The sequence below is a fragment of the Adiantum capillus-veneris genome, chromosome 3 (genome assembly GCF_014529385.1).
Source record: "Adiantum capillus-veneris isolate H3 chromosome 3, ASM1452938v2, whole genome shotgun sequence".
Taxonomy (NCBI): domain Eukaryota; kingdom Viridiplantae; phylum Streptophyta; class Polypodiopsida; order Polypodiales; family Pteridaceae; genus Adiantum; species Adiantum capillus-veneris.
Window position 1 is genome coordinate 70,188,590 of NC_140933.1, and position 15,305 is coordinate 70,203,894.

A 15,305-nucleotide genomic window follows, 5' to 3' on the forward strand; every position below is an offset into this window, starting at 1 on the left:
ATACATGTGGTAGTGATGTGTGTGAACATACTAGGACCGTCGGGGTATTTTTTCCCTCTTTAGGAGGTTTTTTCCCCCGTGCGTTGTATATACGCCCATCAGTCTAGGGCTATCCATATTTCCATTGCATACTAAGTAACAAACTCTCTATTGTGTGCCTTGAGCTTCCTTCGTCTTCTCCAAGCTTTGTGCATTTCTCTGCAACCCTAAATCCAACAATTGGTATCAGAGCAGGTTGCGTCCTCCCAGGCTTAGTCGCCAGCTGCTCCAGCACACGCCTGCTCACTTTCTCCAATTTCAGTGAGCTCAGTCTGCTCAGATTTTTTATTCGGGCTCATTTTGGCCTCCGTTTCCACTACAAGCAATACTGCATAGGCTATTTTTTCATTTTGTGCAGAATTTCTATTAGTGCCATTTTTTGCATAACAAGTGCCTCATAGTCTTCTACAGTTTGTGCTATATAGCACGTGTTGTTCTCGCTCGGTTTCTCCTATTTTTGGGCAGTTTTCACATCAGGTGCAGCATTTACCATGGCTGACAAAAACACAGATGTGTTCAAGATGTTTGCTGTTGAGGACAGGTTGGATGGGGACAACTACCCTATGTGGCTTATATGATGCAACATGTTCTTGTGTCAAAGGGCGTCTGGAACATTGTGTAGGGCATTGATGTATGTCCTGGTTCTAAGGATGTAGGCGATGTTGAGGATGTTGAAGGTCTTGCTGCAAGGATTGTTGCTATTAGAGTTGTTTTGCCTACGGCAGAACAAGCTCGTTGGGATGTAAAGGATGTGCAGGCTCATGCATTGATTGCATTGTCTGTGAAGCGCACCATTGTTCCTCACATTCGTTCAACAAAATCTGCAAAATATGATATTCTAGTAGGTCTTTATGCAAGCCGCAATGAGGCTAAAATTGCTTTGCTACGTCAAGAGCTGGAGTCGAAGATTATGCATGAGGAAGATGATATGGACACTTTTCTTGCTGGTGTCAAGGATATCAATGAGCAACTTATTTCTGCAGGTGAAGTCATTTTAGATAGTTCCCTTGTGCAGACTGTTCTTGATGCCTTACCAGATTCGTACCAGACTTTTGCTAGTACTTTGGAGACTTATGACCCAAGGAAATCCTGAAGTTGTCAAGTTTGATGCATTATGCACATTGTTGTTGCAAGAGTCACTTTCTAGAAAAAACAGGATTAGGCAGCGTGCAGTTGAACGGGCTTTGATTGCTTCTCAAAGAAAGGGTGGTAGCAGCAATGTAGCCACTTCTTATGGTTCTGCTGCGAGTGGCAAAAGTTCTGTTCCTAATGCTTCTGCTGGCATCAGTTTTTCTGGAAATTCTAGTGATAAGGGCAAAAAGAAGATGCGCTGCCATTATTGTAAAGCTAATGATCACTTGATCAAGTCGTGTCCTAAGTTGAAGGCCAAAGAGGCTAAGAAGAAAGAGGGTGGTTCCATTGCAAATGCTGGTTCGACTGCAAATGCAACCATTGTTGAGTCTTCTGTGAAAGGAGTCTGTGATGCTGATGTCGATGCATAATGGGATTTTAGTGCAGAGTGCACTTACAATCCTGTTGTCCATGATGCATGCTTGTCAGTTGCTGCAGATTCACATGTGTGGTATTTCGACAGTGGTGCTACAAAGCACCTTACCGCACATCATGAATTGTTTACCTCTCGAGTATGTCCCTCATGGGAATTCAGTCACTTGTGCCAACAATGCCTCTTATCCGGTTCAGGGAGTTGGAAAGATTGTGCTTACTGCTGCAAATGGCAGTTTCTTCACACTTGTTGATGCACTTTATGTACCTGGGATCAAGAAGAATCTCTTGTCTGTATCCGCACTTGCTAGACTTGGACTTGTAGTCAAATTTGTGGATGACAGATGTACAGTTCAGGATCTCAATTTTGGTGATGAAATTGTTGCATCTGACCTTTTGTACCGTGGGCTGTATAAGCTCACTTTGTATGACAAGTGTGGACAAAATTTTGCAAAGGAAGCAGAAAAATTTTGCAAATGCTGCAGTCTATTACTCCATATGAAGCATGGCATGATAGAAAGCCTTCTATTGAGCACATGCGTGTTTTTGGCTGTTTGGCATATGCTTTGGTGCCACAAACACAGCGTAGAAAATTGGATGATAAGGCTGTCAAATGTATTTTTGTTGGTTACAGTGCTGAAAGCAAAGGTTAGAGATTATATCATCCGCAAACAAAGCATATTCTAGTTTCACGGGATGTAGTGTTTGTGGAAGATTCTATTCAGCCCTTGCTATCATGTACTAGAGACAGTAATCTAAGCTCACAGGACATTTATGACACTTTTCTGCCTCTTTTCAGTGGTGGAAATACGAATGTAAGTTCCAATGAGGAAAATGTACAGCCTATGGGGGTTTCTGAAAATGTTACGGATCAATCTATTAGTGATGCAGATGTACATGATGTACTTGATGAGGGAAGGGCTGAAAATGAGCAGGCTAGAGCTATGCCAAAATGGTTGGTGCACCTTTGCATGACAGTAAATTGGATGCACCTTTGTCTAGTCGTACTCTTTCAGGCTCTCACCATGCATCTTATGCATCACATTGTTATTCTTTGGCTGTGTCTAGCTTACATGATGTTGAGGAGCAGGCTCTGTCTTTTGATGAAGCACATAATTCAAAAAATTGGATGGCTGCCATCAATCAAAATATGATGCACTTATAGAAAATGACACATGGACTTTATGTGATTTGCCTCCTGGCAAAAAGGCCATTGGTAAGAAGTGGGTTTACAAGTTGAAACGCAAGCCGGATGGCAAGATCAATCGCCATAAGGCTCGACTTGTTGCGAAGGGTTATGCACAGCAAAAAGGCATAGACTATGTGCATTGGTAGCTCATTTGGTTGGGATGTACATCGATCAGACATTGTTATTGCTTTCTTCAATGGTGACATATTTGAGGAAGTTTAAGTAACGCAGCCTCGCGGTTTTGTCATAAAAGGACAAGAGGAAAAAGTGTGCATATGTAAGAAGGCTTTGTATGGGTTGAAGCAATCTACTCGTGCTTGGTATGAGAAAGCTGACACTCATTTGGTTAAACGAGGCTTTCGTAACAGTCCAACAGAAAGCACATTGTATGTAAAGCGTGAGGGTGATGTACTTCTTATTGTGGTTCTTTATGTCAATGATTTGTTGATCACTGGACCAAATGAGAGACATATTGCTGAATTTAAGGCTGATTTGAATGCTACTTTCAAGATGAAAGATTTGGGGGTGTTGCATCAATACTTGGGTATACAGTTTAAGTAGTGTGATGGTGGTATTGCCTTGTGTCAGAAAAGTTACATGATGCTGGCGATCCTGCTAATGTCACTCTTTACCAAACTGTTGTTGGCTGCCTCATTCATGTATGCAACACGAGGCCAAATATTCAGTTTGCAATCTCACAGGTCAGCAGATTTATGCATAGCCCAGGGTCTAAGCATTGGCAGGCTGTCAAGAGGATTTTTCGCTACCTTAGTGGCACTTTACACTTGGCTTGTTTTATCCCAAGGGGGGATCATTGCCGCCAGACTTAAATGGTTTTTTGGACTCAGATTGGGCTGGTTGTTTTGACACACGAGTGTCCAGAAGTGGTTATCATTTCATGCTTGGCAGTTCATGTATATCATGGTTGAGCAAGAAGCAACCTACTGTGGCCACTTCAAGTTCTGAGGCTGAGTACAGGGCAGTCTTCACAGCTACGGTTGAGTGTGTATGGCTCAGACGCCTTATGGCTGATTTGGATGTTCGACAGGACACTGTCAACACTATCTACACTGACAGTCAGAGCGCATTGGTAGTTGCAAGGAACCCAGTTTTTCATGCTCACACAAAGCACATTGAGGTGCATTACCACTATGTCAGGGAGAGGCTCTCAGCAGGAGAGATCAGCTTGGCTTATGTGCCAACACAGGACAACCTTGTAGATCTTTTCACAAAGGCATTGTCTCGTGAGAATCTTGAAGCTTTCCGCAAAGCTTTGGGCTTACTCCCATTTGTGGACTGATCATGTCCTCAGGGCATGGCACTTCCCTTTACTCATGTGCCAGCTCTCGTTCACCGCATCACTCTAGGGGGGATTTGTTACCATATACATGTGGTAGTGATGTGTGTGAACACACTAGGACCACCGGGGCATTTTTTCCCTCTTTATGAGGTCTTTTCCTTCATGTATTTTATATACGCCCATCACTCTAGGGCTATCCATCTTTCCATTGCATACTAAGTAACACACTCTCTATTGTGTGCCTTGAGCTTCCTTCGTCTTCTCCAAGCTGTGTGCGTTTCTCTGCAACCCTAAATCCAACAATTTTGTTACCATATACGTGTGGTAGTGATGTGTGTGAACACACTAGGACCACCCTAGCATTTTTTCCCTCTTTAGGAGGTTATTTCCCCCGTGCATTGTATATACGCCCATCACTCTAGGGCTATCCATCTTTCCATTGCATACTAAGTAACACACTCTCTATTGTGTGCCTTGAGCTTCCTTCGTCTTCTCCAAGCTGTGTGCGTTTCTCTGCAACCCTAAAACCAAAAGTCAGGCCACGGATAAACCCACGTACTTGTTGAAAGGTGTCTAGCCCTTCCAACTTGAGGACAACATCCCGATAGTGAGAGATATATTCAAGAAAGGATGGGTGTTGGCGCATGGAATACGTGTCCCAAGCCATCCAATTTCTATTTGCATCATTCCTGGGTAGCAATTATTTTCAAAACATAGCCTCAAAGGCTGCCCAACTCTCTGGTAGGAGATTATTCTCCTTGAGAGACATCCACCATTTGTAGGCCTTGCCTTCTAGAGTTAGACTTGTTTGCAGTGCTATGACTGCATCCAACGTACACCGTAAGGCGTGAATTCCATCCCACTTGCTGAGAAAGATACTCACTACATCCTTATTGCAGTCTCGGTCATCTCGCTTAAAAGTTGGTGTCTTGGTGTGTTTCAATAACTCGTACACCTCCTTTGCATTGAGAGAGTGCAGAGAATCCGAAGATGGACCTTGTCCATGACCCAAAGGGCCTTGCCCATGATTTGCCCCTTATTGGCAATGTGCTCATGGATGTGTGTGTCAATAGGGCCCTTGGCATGTTGCTATATAAATTGTATCACTAAAGTGGATAATTTAGTGACATTTTCATTCAGGGATGCAAAATTTGTTTTCAGTACTGAGATGCGTGCTTGAAGTGCTCAAAATCCCTGGATATCGAGCAATTCATAAGCGTCATCTCCTCCCGTAGCATCGCGGGCACCCTCCCTGGGAGTATCTGGCCGCAAGCCATCATGGGAAGGATCAAGCGTATTATGCTCAAAATCAAAGGTCATGTTGATATCTGAATCCATGGAAACACTGTGCAGTGTGAGAGAGAGAAAGAAGAATACCTTGATTCCAAAAACAATCTCGTAGCCATAATATGCACCGCAAACTGTGACAATTAGCCATGCTAATTACGCCGTTTGTCAAAGCTTTGCCAATCCATAATTCCACCTGTTCAAATACACCGCTTGAATGTAATCCTCTCCTTGAAAACGCCGTAGTCGACTTGATCTTCCAAAGAAACAAGTGGTGATGGATACTTGTTTGAAAATCTCAAAGCCGTCGTAAGTTAACCTTGACTCACTTCTACAATTTCTGTAATTATGGAGAATCTACAGAAATTGACGGCCTGTCAAAGCATTTCCGGTCCCTTGTCAACGAGGTTATGTTGCACCTTGGCCGACAACCGGGTGAAAAACTGTGTACGAGGTGTGTGTCGGGTGGGCATGCACCCTTGCTCGAATAAGTTGAGGAAAGTGCCCAAGGCCAAAGGCCTTAGGGCACTTATGGTGTGGAAAAAAAAATGTTGACACTGTAAGCTATGGCAACCAACAGTGCTGCAAGATATTGGCAAGGAGATGACGACCAGTGCGTTGCTCTCCAGGGGTAGCTCTAGTGACGTAAACTTCACCTTGTCACAATGTGCATCTGCCAAGCTCGCTCATGCAGCCTATGGTGGAGGTCAACAACCCGTCTCTCCTCGCCTCATGACGCCCTGCACACGGTTCGTCGTCCTTGACTTGTTTCCCCGCCTAGCAAAAGAGGAGCTCCACGGCCTTGCATGTGCATGCAAAAAAGACCACGCCCCTCTGTCCCAAAAATAGAACCAGCTCTAATACCAATATAAAACCCATAGGAGACTGAATGCCAAATCCTCCTCCCAGCCAACCTTTTATAGGAGGGCCCATGGCCCTTTGCCCTAAATGGATCCCGTGTCCACACCTTCAGTTCGGCCCTTGACCTAATTCCTTGACTCCCCTAGCTCGAGCCCTGCCCTCTAGCCCTTGGCCTGACAAAACTCTACTTATTATACTCTATGATTCTTCAAGATGTTGAAAGATGGCAACAATCTAAAGCATGTGTTTTTCTTGCAAATTCATGATTATGATACTCATTATGCACTCAATTGTGTCGACATACACAAGTCTCCTGTTCAATTTGCATTAAAATTTGAGAGAAAGGAAGTTAAAAAGAAATTACCATTTACTTGTGGTAAGTGAGGTGCTTAGCCTAAACTTAGTATGCATTAAGCTTGCCAAAGTTGTATGGTCATCGAGAATATTGCATGGGTTATAGTGTATGTGTATCATAACACTATGACAGAATTAATCAAAGAATATGTTAGAGTAATGTATGTAATAACCATAAATTGGTGGTATTGAAGCACTTAAACTCAATTACCTTACTTTCATTGGGTTCTTTACTCTTTAACTTACAAACTTCTCAAGTTAAGTGAAGTATCTAGTAGTGGGAATGGCACCCAAGAGAACTCGCTATTGTCACGAAGCCAGAACCAATGATGGTAAAGGCAAAGGAAAGGTCCCGATGAATAAGGATGTGCCACTTATCCCATGAAGTGATGTTATTACTCAAGAACATATAGGAAAGTTCTTTTTTGTTTAATGCATCAAGAGTAATTAGGAAGTAGAAAACTACCTAAACATTGAGTTAGTCCCAATTCAAAACCACATCAATTGAACCTATTAATTTTCTTTAAGTTGTATTAATATTGAAGGATTTTTTGATGATATATTGTCTAAAGTAGGAAAAAAATGTTTGCCTAGTAGGAAAACTCCCGAACCTTCTTCATTCAAAAATCCTATACGGATATAGCCAAAACTCCCTATATATCCAGGGAGGAGGGCTTAGCAAAGTGAACGCTAAAGCAATGCATATGGGTGTACACATTTTGTGGGTTTGTGCCCAAAATGCAAGATAATACTTGCGGATTTATGCCCAGTTTGCAAGTTAGTCACTGTGAATTTGTGCCCAGATTGCAAGACAATTTAGCTATATGGGCAACTAAAGACACCGGGAGCAATAAACTCTCACCAAGAGGAGTGAACTCTTGGGGTTTGGATATTTTAATGAAGAAGGGTCTTATGTTTTTTTTCTTCTAGGAAAGATTGTTTTGGTGCTGCTTTGATAATGCTTGAAGGATTGTTTTAACAAACTTGTGATGGGAACCCTTTAAAAGAAATTTTGTGTATAAACAATCATGTGGTAGTAATTAGAAAATAAGCTAAAAAGTGTGAGTGTGGGGTGGAAAGTGGAGACTGGCTTAGGTTGCTAGTCAAGGATGGGTGATCTTGATTAGTCAAGAAACTCTCCACACTCCCTCTTATTAAGAGAAGCTAGAAACTCATTGCACCAACAGTCGGGGTCCCAAATATACGTGTCCCTGAAAACTTATGGGAAAAAAGGTATTTGGATTTTCTCTCTTTTGAAAGGTGATAATTAGGGACGTATGAAATTCTTGTATTAGTTCATCCTTTCCCTGCAAGACAAGGCTAGGAGCCCTCTTCAATGGTTCGGACTCAAGTTACTTGGTGACAAGAGACCGTTCATTGGAAATCAATTCCTTCTTTACTATGTTTTCTCAAGAGTTTAGGGCCTAGCGACCTGTCAAGTACCTCCTATTTTCAAATTGATATGTACCAAGACGAGGACCTCATAGTTACATAAATGCCCAAATGGAAATCATTTCATGCTAATGCAAAATCCACTATTTGTTTACATCTTGCAGTCAATGCGTTTCACTGTTGTTGGTGAAGCTACTTCTTGTGCCTTATGGGAGAACAAGAGTGCAAGTAATGAGGTTTACTTGATGAAGAAGTTGTTTGAGCTTTGACTATGTTTTCTCAAGCGATTAGAGCCTAGCAACCTGCTAGGTACCCTCCTATTGTCAAATGGATATGGTAACAGGGCGGGGACCTCACACGTGGTATCAGAGCTAGGTTAGAAAACTAGAAAAATTGTTATTGTTTGAAAATTTGGAAAAATGAATTGGAGACTTAAGGCTGAGAACTTACTAGCATCGATGTTTCAGGAAGATGCCAATGCTGAGTATCGCATGTTCAAGACCTTTGAGATAATGTATTTTGAGGCTTGTTGCTCTTCAAATTTTTCTTAGAAATAGAAGCAATAAACTCTCGCCAAGAGGAGTGAACTCTTGGGGTTTGGATATTTTAATGAAGAAGGGTTGTATGCCATTTCTCGGAAATATTGTTTTGGTGTTGTTGAAGGACTGTTTTAACAAACTTGTGATGGGAACCCTTCAAAAGAATTTTGTGTATAAACAATAATGTGGTAGTAATTAGAAAACAAGCTAAAAAATGTGAGTGTGGGGTGGAAAGTGGAGAATGTCTCAGGTTGCCAGTCAAGGATGGGTGGTCTCAATTAGTCGAGAAACTCTCCACTCCCTCTTATTGAGAGAAGCATAATTAGAAACTCATTGTGCCAAGAGTTGAGAAGTCTTAAATATACGTGCCCCTAAAAGCTATGGGAAAAAAGGTATTTGGATTTTCTCGCTTTTGGAAAGTGAGAATTAGGGATGTATAAAATTCATGCTTTCCCTGCAAGACAGGGCTAGGAAATCTCTTCAATGGTTCGGACTCAATTTACTTGGTGATGAGAGACCGTCAATTGGAAATCAATTCCTTCTTGACTATGTTTTCTTAAACGATTAGGGTCTGATGACCTGTCAGATACCCTTGTATTTCCAAATGGAACAGGGCGGGGACCTCACACGTGGTATCAGAGTCTAGGTTAGGAAACTGGAAAATTCATTATTTTTTGAAAATTTGGAAAAAATGAATTGGAGACTTAAGTTCGAGAACTTACCAGCATCAATGTTTTAAGAAGATGCCGACACTGAGTATCGCTAGTTCAAGACCTTTGAGATAATGTATTTTGAGGCTTGTCGCTCTTCAATTTTGCTTTTTGATGCAACATGATGAAGATTTTGATGAAGGCTTTTGCTCTTCCATCAACAAGAATCCAAAGGGGATGGGAACTTACATGGGATGTGATACTGGCATCTTTTATATCAATGTGAAGAAGCTTGAATGCCTCTCTTATGATCTAAAGAAGCTTCGGTGGGGGAAGAGCTGCAAGTTATCCAACTTTACTACTTTCTTGGTACTGTTAGAGATGACTACACTCTTATCTCTAAAGATGGAATTGACATGACCTTAAATGAATAATAAAGTGGTGAAAGTGATCCCTACTTACAGGCTCAAACTCATTCCTGTCCCTGACATCTTTCCCTAAAATAAGAGTCTTGTATTCTATGAACCCCGCAAAGATGTGCATAAAAGCTATTTGTAACCTTGCGAAGGTATGCCCCAAAAATGTCCATTGAGCAATAGCTAGCCTAGTTTTGTAAAAAATTGAATCATCCCTTGGATACCCATCTTGAAGCAATGAGACCCACATCACTTCAGGATGCTCTCTTAAGGGCAACACTTTTGGCTAAAGAAATGACTACGAATCAGGGGAGAGAAGACTTTAGAAATTAAAGGGGCATGCCCAATAATTGGAACCCTAGACCTGTTAATCAAGCTTATCAACATCGCCATGTAGTAGCCGCGACTACAACAAATCAACTTGAACATCCTGATGTTTTTGTTATGAGTGTAATGAGCTAGGACACTATAGAAACCTATGTCCCAAAGAAGTGTAGAAACTACTGCAAATGCAATTCCTGTAGCACGGAATGGTAGAGGTCAACCGGTTTGTAATGGAGAAAGTAATGCAAGAAGAGACTCTGGAAGAGGAGTTGTGTCTCAAACTCATTTCATTATTATGGAAGAGCCAATGCTAGGAGACCTAGCTAATGAGAGAGTAACTTTGGACCCTTGAAACTTGAGAAAGAAAGCTTAGGAATAGAAGCATCATCGAACACCCTGTCAAATAAAATTTTTTTCCTGAAGAAGATGCAATGTGGGAAATGAAAGCTATCTCCTTAAAGGTCATCCGCACATACCTTTGAGATGAGGATATCTCAATTCTTCAAGTTGGTAAGGTCTCTGGCACCCTTGCAGAGGGGATTTCTCAGGCCATTTTGGTCATAAATAGAAAGTTTCTATTTTTGGCAGTGTTTCCACCTTTGATGTACTAGTGAATATATTGATGTAAGCTTTTCAAAAATGAAAATTTTATTTTTTGTCACTTTTGTCCAAATATAGTAAGTTTTGAGGTGCTTACATCCACCTAGACGCGATCGTCTCGTCTAAATCTACCCGGCCTAAATCTCCATAAAAACAGTTGCATGCTTTGAAAACTCCTAAATATAGCAGATGTGTGCATCTGACACCTTAGCTTGTCATCCTCAAGCTTGTCTATTAATAGGAACTTTCAGAATTAAATTTTGATAAGCTAAGTTCACTCTATACAATTAATTTTCATCATAGTGTTAATAAATTAATTCCTCAGTCTAAGGTATGTATGTGTATGCATGTGCATGTGTATGTATGTTCATGGATGCCCATAAATGACCCATAGCCATGGACTCATCTCTTATGGTATGGTTGACTATGAGCATGGGTAAGTACATGAGGTGTATCACCCAAAAGGGCAAAGAGGGACACCTGTAGTGACTAAGCGGGAGCTTCTGACACCTCTATACATGCATTTAGCAAGAGAGGGCAAGTCGGGGAGGTATGGGGCTGATTTGGGCAACAAGGAGCCTCCAAACTCTATATAAAGGGCATGCCCACTCAGTTTTACACACACTTGAACACACATTGGAGATAGGGAGACTCTACTGCTATGGCTACTCATTGGTGAAGCTTTTACAAGGCCTTGAAAGGTCAAAAACTCCTAGGCACAAGCCGGTAATGTAAATTTGTTGCATCAATTCACTTTTACATCTCTATTCTCTTCTCTTCTTGAGAATTCCCAATCTACTACTACCATTCTTATTCTTATCTATCTAAAGATCGCTAGGATACAACGAAAACTTTACTTATCAAACTCTAAATCTATGATTCCTCAAGATGTTGCAAGATGGAAACAATATAAAGCATGTATTTTGCTTGCAAATTCATGATTATGATACTCATTATGCACTCAATTGTGTCGACATACACAAAGTCTCTTGTTCAAATTTGCACTAAAAATTGAGAGTAAGGAAATTAAAAATCAATCACCATTTAGTTGTGGTAAGTGAGGTGCTTAGCCTAAACTTAGTATGCATTAAGCTTGCCAAAGTTGTATTATGGTCATCCACAAATGCAAGGGAGTGAGAATTTTACATGGGTTATAGTGTATGTATATCATAAAACCATGACAAAATTAATCAAATCATATGCTAGAGTAATGTATGTCATAAACCATACATTGTTGGTATTGAAGCACTTAAAATAAATTACCTTACTTCCATTGGGTTCTTTACACTTTAGCTTAAAAACTTCTCAAGTTAAGTTAAGTATCTAGTAGTGGGAATGGCACCCAAGAGAACTCGCTATGGTGGATCATACGGTCACGAAGCCGAAACCAATGATGGTAAAGGCAAAGGAAAGGTTCCAATGGATAAGGAGCCACTTATCCAACGAAGTGATGTTATTACCCAAGAACAAGAAGGAAACTTCTTTTTTGTTAATGCATCATGAGTAATTAGGAAGTAGAAAACTACCTAAACATTGAGTTAGTCCCAATTCAAAAGCACAACAATTGAACTTGTTGATTTTCTTTAAGTTGTATTCATATTAAGGATTGTTTGAGGATATAATGTCTAAAGTAAGAAAGAAATGTTTTCCTAGTAGGAAAACTCTCGAACCGTCTTCATTCAAAAATCCTATACCGATATAGTCAAAACTCCCTTTGATATCCAGGGAGGAGGGCTTAGCAGAGTGAACACTAAAGCAGTGTATATGGGTGCACACATCTTGTGGGTCTGTGTCGAGAATGCAAGATAGTACTTGCAGGTTTGTGCCCAGGTTGCAAGTTAGTCACTTCGGGTTTGTGCCCAGATTGCAGGACAATTTAGTTGTAAGGGCAACTAAAGATACAGGGAGCAATAAACTTTCACCAAGAGGAGTGAACTCTTGGGGTTTGTATATTTTAATGAAGAAGGGTCGTATATTGTTTTTCTTTTAGGAAAGATTATTTTGTTGTTTCTTTGATAATGCTTGAAGGGTTGTTTTAACAAACTTGTGATAAGAACCCTTTAAAAGAAATTTTGTGTATAAACAACCATGTGGTAGTAATTAGAAAACAAGCTAAAAAGTGTGAGTGTGGGGTGGAATGTGGGGGTTGGCTCAGATTTCCAATCAAGGATAGGTGGTCTTGATTAGCGGAGAAACTCTCCACACTCCCTCTTATTAAGAGAAGCAAAATTAGAGACTCGTTGTGCCAAGAGTCGAGAAGTCCCAAATATACGTGCCCTTGAAAGCTATGGGAAAAAAGGTATTTGGATTTTCTCTCTTTTGGAAGGTGATAATTAGGGACGTATAAAATTCTTGTATTAGTTCATGCTTTCCTTTGAGACAGGGCTAGGAACCCTCTTTAATGGTTCGGACTCAAGTTACTTGGTGATAAGAGATCGTTCCTTGGAATTCAATTCCTTATTCATTATGTTTTCTCAAGAGTTTAGGGCCTAGCGACCTGTCAGGTACCTCCTATTTTCAAATGGATATGGTAACAGGGCGGGGACCTCATAGTTACACAAATGCCCAAATGGAACTCACTTCATGCTAATGCAAAATCCACTATTTGTTTACATCTTGCAGTCAGTGTATTTCACTGTTGTTGGTGAAGCTACTTCTCGTGCCTTATGGGAGAAAAAGAGTGCAAGTAATGAGGTTTACTTGATGAAGAAGTTGTTTGAGCTTTGCACGAAAGAAGGTTAAGCACCATCATTTCCCACTTGAATAAGTTCAATATTATTTGCAGTCAGTTGACATCACAAGGATTAATTTTGATGAAGAGGTCTAGTCTATCTTCTTGTTATGCTTGCTACCTTTCTCATGAAATACTTTTTGCATAGCCATAACTAGGTCTAGCCTAAAGGTAAGTTGGTTTACAATCATATAGTCGGTAGTTTTCTCTCACAATCATACATCAAGATTTTGTCCATATTCTTTCTTTAAACATTGATAGATAGATTTGTCCTCACCTGAGTAGTGGTTCTCTAGCAAGGTTTCTCGTACCTCATGTTTTTTGCTCTATATTTCTTTTCTATTGTTTGTCTCACAAATCATTCCAACCACTAAATGGAGAATAAGGTCATAATTTTCTTCATTATAATTTTTTTGGGTTGACTTCGTTCTCACATACATCCATTGTGGCTATTATTGGGGCAACCAAGGTGCCCGGGGGGGGGGGGGGGTTGTAAAATTGAGTGCAATATATGGGGTTATTAAATTTTATTTTTCTCACATTTTCAACAAAAGGGTACCGTAAAAATGGAATTGGGAAAAAATATTACTGATTGAATAGGAAAAGGGTGTATTTTATTTGTCAAATAAGGAGTTTTAGAAATAGTGCTTGAACATTTGCAATATTCAGAATTTATACATAGTAAACACCCCCCCCCCCCCCCCCCCCCCCCGACTCAACAACATATCAAAAGGATATTAATCCCACTAAAAATTCCTTACATCCCCTTCAACTTATAATTGATTTGGGAGAGATGTTGGAGAAACCAAATTACTATCAACAGTATCTATGGAGGGAGGTATGGATGTCAAAGCTTGGGTATACATGGCAAAGTGTCTGAACAAGTGCAAGTTACAATAGGATGCCATGGGCACATGGTTTATGCGGTTATACAAACCAAAGTGTAGGTATTTGATGCTAGTTGGGAAGGATGATAAAAGCTCGAAAAAGTTCAGGTTTGAAGGGGAATTTCATGCTCCGATATTGTCCAAACATATCATCAAACAAAGCTTTTGACTAAAACTTATGCTAAGTTGAAGTTGTGGGACACGTCTTGAACCATGCAAAGGCAGGTTGCTAAGGAGATAGTCTTCCCAAATGGTTTTCTTCTTGCTCAAGTATGCTCTTTCAACACTTGGTTGACCCTTTTTGTTTCACCATCCATCTTTGGATGATCATTTATACTTAAATTGAGTTGGATGCCCAATATTTTAAATATAGTCCTCCCAAACAAATACACCCAACAATAAAGAGAGGCCATAGAGGCTAGACTATGATATGTAAGAGCTTCTTATTTTGGTAGTGCTATTGTAAGTGCTATTGTGTTCTCTAAAATTGTTTGAAGTTTAAGTTTTATACAACTTCATTAGCAAAATCCCATCATTGAAGAATTTGTGTCCAAAAGAGACAAGAATATTTGTATCAAATACCATCAAGCTTTAGAGCAGCTCCACAGGAGAAATAAATCCCACATCCCTTACCATTGGCTAACCATGTGATCAGTATGACAAGGTACAACATGACCTAGGAGGGGGAAATGTTAGCAATAGGCTAACATATACAACCTAACAAATTGTGAGGAGGCACTTTGTAATAGTTGATGTAATTTTTCCCACGTTATTTCATGATGTTGACAATTGGCCAATTTTCACCCACCCGACTTATGTAATATCTTTATTGTGGATGTAATTATGAGCTATTGGTAATTAATTCATGGCTACAAGCTTCCAAACATACTTATCATCTCTCATGTCAATTTGTATCGATTATAAGTCACTTTTGGCCTTGGATCAAATTCTTAAACTTTGACCCAAGTAAGGGGCACTATTATAACCATTTGGGATAAGCTTTTCATAAAGAAGAAAATTGTGTCAAGCATATGACTCTTGTGTCTATGTATTTGCAGCTCTATCTTCTCCTAACCTCTCATTGGTGTCGTATCCCAATTCCAATTGCTTCAAGTGGGTCATCAAAGTCCTCATGTGTCAATTTGTTGTTGTTTGAATCTCCAGTGTCCCATCCTTGATCAGATTCTTTCTCAGAATGGCATGTGCAACAAAAAGTCAGACTAGATCCTTCGT